At 35.3% G+C, this 4,869-nt stretch overlaps 1 pseudogene; it reads right to left on the bottom strand.

Moving 5' to 3' along the window:
• Positions 1-803: 803 nt before the first annotated feature.
• On the bottom strand, positions 804-3,802 carry LOC111892770 (glucan endo-1,3-beta-glucosidase 14-like; annotated as a pseudogene).
• Between the last annotated feature and the right edge of the window lie 1,067 nt (positions 3,803-4,869).

Here is a 4,869-nt window from a genome sequence, read left to right as displayed (position 1 = left end):
GTTGTAAATAACTGTTGAAAGGCTTATAATGTCTTGTTTATGCTTTTGATCTGTATCGGAACATGACATCCCGAGGTTTTGATATATATGGAAAATTTATACCTTCTTAATGAAGGGTTTTGATAAACTTTTATCATATGTTGTTTGGGGACCAATTCCGCAACATCCTTTAAAAAGATTTCTCTAATTTTATTTTAAAAAGCATAACTTAAATCGGTCTTTTCTGGCCGAGAAATTAGGGGATGTCACAATATGTCCTGAGCAATTACACAGGAAAATAAAATAAAATAAAACAATTACACCAGTTGGCATAAATTCCTCATATATATAAGAGCCCTCACGTCTCACTCTTTTGACCTCTAGATGAAACTCACTTGATCTGTTGCCAACCTGAAAGACACCTCTTAATAGTTTGGTTCATAGTAATTATAAATTAAATACTTAATACACATAGCAATTATAAAAACCCACCTTTCTAAACAATTCTTTCATACCACCCCCTGCTGCACTTGGGTAATATATCATTATGCTGTGATCATCACCTTTAAACAAGGAAAAACATAAAATAATAAATAAATTCAAATTTGAACAATACTTAGTTATGGACAATAAACACACATTCTAATTGCCTTTTTTTATATCGATTTTGCAGATATTAGCTTCCAGATTCACATCCTCTTTTGGAAGGGGTAAGTGTAGTAATGTAGTAGTATACTATACCTTATGAAGAATATGAGATGCTCTTGATTTGATTTCTGTTTCTTAACAAATGTGTCATAAAGTACAGATAGACACGCGAGAGCCTAATGATCCTTGCTCATACCTTCTTGCAATTTGGACACCTGGTGAGTGGATGAAATGGAAATGAGGGAATTAAATAAATGCTTTTGTGAAAGTAAAATGCTGATGAAATGAAGATGGATTGTACATCTACAGGAACTTTATCAATGTCCTCAAAAACAACCCAAATTCCATTAATGATAACCTATAAGTAGCCAAAAAAACATCCATATTAGAGTTACACTACAGATAACTAATTAAGTATAAAAAAAGGAAGTAACTAACTTGAGTAAGGGAACCAGGCTGCCACCTAAGCTCACCAAGTTGCTCAGCACATACATAACTCCCAATTAGAGTTTTTCCATCAATTTGTTCATCCATGTGAATAGAAAGAACTAAAACAAGAAAAACATCATATATAATCATATAAAAGGAAATATTTAAAGCTGTGAAAGAATTAAGAAATTCAAATAGTATAAACAAAATTAGCATACCTTGACTCCCGTGCCCCTAAGCTAACCTGCTAATGAGAGCAGTTTTGCCTGCGCCGGCTGGACCATAAACAATAACCATTTTCAATACCACAAAAAATCACTATTAAGGAGGTTAATGGGTATCAACACAAGCATTCTCTAACATACAAAAATGTGAATCCAATAGAGTTCAAAAATAAGAATATTGATGTAGAAAACTAAGCTAACCAACATTGCTTAGTGCTTACGCAAACAAGTTTATAACCTCAATCTAAAAAGCATGTTAATAACATAAAAGTTAATAAATAAGTAAGTTGATACTTTATAATACAACACTATGTAAAGAAGAAGAATAATACATATCAAAGTAATCATTAATCATTAAACACAAAACTATCAATTTGTCGACATCATTTGGGAGCTTTACTTGAGTAATTGATTTGGAATTTAGGATTTAGGGACATGGAAAAGCTAAATATTTTGAATAGGAAAGTAAGGTAATTGACAAAAAAACCAAACATGGAGTATGTAGATTCAATTAAAAAGTCATGATAAAATATAAGTTTCCAATCCCCCATCCGACCTGTCAACGCCATTATGATATGCATGGGCCACAACAATTCTTAAAGATTGATCTACATAACCCTTATCACCAACTCCATGACCAGAAAAACATGGTGGATCAGTCAACACTAAAGACACAACATTAACTGTGAATATTATTGACTAGAATGGATATCATTCTCTCAACTGTAAAACTAATGCTTCCTGTTTTCTGACTTGATGTTTGTGGAAATCAGTGAACCACTTTCGTGGAAGGTGAGCAAACTATGCATATTCTTTTCCTTCTTCAATCTAATGAAGTTTTAGAAGAAGAGGACGCCAAGTGACAATTCCTGCGAATATATGTTAATCATATTTTGTGTCCAACAAATTGAATAAGAAAACTTTGAAGATATAACAATTACTAGAACCACGAGGCAAAAAATCGTTGCCAACTACACTCTCCAACACAGATGATTTTCCAGAGCTCTAAAAGCAATTTATGGAAAGTGATTAGAGTGAACTGTGAAGTACATTTGCACGAATAAAAACTGCTTACAGAAACAGTTTTACACTTTCATCTAAATCAAGAAGTTAAATGTAGTTGTGTCAATAGATATGAACAACCATTATCAGGGGTTAGAATTACTGATCACCGTGTTGAAATATGAAATAGAGATCAAAGACACACAAACACCATAAACTAAAATTAAGAACCTAAATGCTTGCAAGAAGATTAAGTGAATTAAGTCATTGATCGGATGAAAGAACGCTGAAAAGAAAAGAAATTATGATTGGTGATTAATATATGCATATTTATACCTGACCACCGACGACTACAATTGTAGACAAGGCGTCCCAGAGAGTAGGAAGAGAGGATTCTTCACTAAAGTCGCCTAGGGTTGTGTATGCTTTCTGTAGTTTGTTGACAAGATTAATTAGAGTGTCCATTAACAATTACAATCAATAAGATATGACAGATTAATCAAATACGATTAGGTGATTAGGGATTTCAGAAATTGTAGATGTAGAGAAAGGCGTGTATCTTTCTGAATTTGGTCTGTAAGGTGTACCTTTCTTCTTCAGTAGTCTTTTAGGTAAGTTGAGATTATACGTTCTCGCATTACTCAACATATATTCGGCTTCATTCGCATCACCATTTGAAGCCTAGTCGGTTTCCTTTACTATAACCTCCATCTTCTCAAATCCAGCTTTTTCCAAAGTAGCGTAAGTGGCATCAATTTGTGCTTCGAACAAGTTATCATAATGTAATTTCATTTTTGCGTATTCTATTCCTCCGTTATATTTGAATATTGTGTAATCGATGTGTTCGGGATCACTGATGTATGTGAGGAATGGATACGAGTTTATGTAGAAATGGCACTTGATTTGGGAGAAAAACTCGAGGATAGGTTTCATGTAAGGAACTAGGATTTCCTTAAACGCGCCGGCTGACAGAGGGAACAAACTTGCGAACGCACGGGCGGAATGTGGACTTGAAACCTCAACATCGTTGGCTAGGTGGAGGTGGTTGAGAGCGGTCTGGATGTTTTTCACCGACGGTAGCAGGACCTCCCAGAGTTCATGATCGCCACTGCCTAGAACCTCGTTTCCAACTACAATTCCATGAATACAAGTCCCTGTGCTTATATCTCTCAGGAATTTGTTTCCTAGCCCGATAATGATCTTGATTCCTAATCCTTTGAATGCTTTGAGAACTTCATGATCGGTGTCATAGATTCTTGTTGTTCCAGAAAAGAGGAGCGGTGATGATATTTGGGTTTTTTGGGTATTGATCAGAGAGAAGAAGGATGGAAATAAAATGGAGGCCTTTCAAATTTTGGGATTTTCATTTCCCCAAAGCTAAACGTGCGTTTCATTAAATAAAATATAAAACGACATCCCTACAGGACGCTCACTTTAACATAGGCGTCCTCCGTGTTTTTAGTTTTTTTTATTGTCACTAATATTACGGCACACAAAAATGCGTGTCTTCTATCCTTCATTTTTTTAAACGGATGTTATTTTTAGGACACACAAAAAATGTGTATCGTAAATCACTGCGTGTCATTGTTTGCGCGTCATAAAAGGCTGTTTTTCTAGTAGTGATCAAAGTTGTCTATGTAAAGACAAGTAGGAACATGGCAGATCCTTTTACCAAATTTATGACAAGAGATTTGGTTACATCTACCACGAGAGTTATGGGTCTAAAACCATAATAGAATCACTTAGTGATTAAAATGCAACTTCATATTAGTGCTCTTAATTCTCAAGTTTAAAGGGTAACAACGAAGTCAATAACGATAGAAGGTACTTTCATTAATGATATATCAATGTGAGGTAGGATAGTACATCGTTGCCAAGAATGAGGTTGATTTACAGCTCTTAACGAAGTTTTAGATACATTTAAGTAACAAAGATGTTGTAAAACTTTGCCTATATGATCTAGAGGTGGTGCCACCGCAAGTAAAGATTAATGGTTTATCTTGTAAAAGGTCATGAAAAGGATTTATAGTGCATGGCCATATTAGCACTCAGGGAGAACGCAAAGATGATATGTGTTGTGTAGGGGTAAATTAGAGAGGTCATAAGGTTCATGGTTTAGACATATAAGGATACCATTGAATTGGTCTCTTCTTTTTTATTATCATTAAACTAAGGTTTCATCTTCATGACACCCAAGTGAGATCATCCATTTGAGTGAAAGGAAACTTTCTAACCTGGTGGGGGATTGTTGGAAATTATGAAGGTATAATAGCAAGTTGGCTATTTTGCTTTATTTCGCATTGGTGAGGAAATAAACCTTGTCTAGGTTTATAAGCCTTTTCCCTTGATAGGCCTTCAAAGGCTTTAGTGGATCAAAGGAATGCTCCAAGCCCACACATGCGCGCCTAGCCTAGTCTAGCACTAGCCGACACCATGAGTGCATGAAATGGCGTGATTTAGGCGCACTTGGCACTTTGGATGACACATCAGTCATTGGGAACTGAGGAGATTTTATTTTTAGCAATTTCGGGATCGGTCGAGTCAGATCAAATCCAGTTTCTTCGAATATTCTGGAGAGCAAGGTGTT

Source organism: Lactuca sativa, chromosome 4 (genome assembly GCF_002870075.4).
Source record: "Lactuca sativa cultivar Salinas chromosome 4, Lsat_Salinas_v11, whole genome shotgun sequence".
NCBI lineage: Eukaryota > Viridiplantae > Streptophyta > Magnoliopsida > Asterales > Asteraceae > Lactuca > Lactuca sativa.
This window is presented reverse-complemented; position numbering and strand designations above follow the sequence as displayed.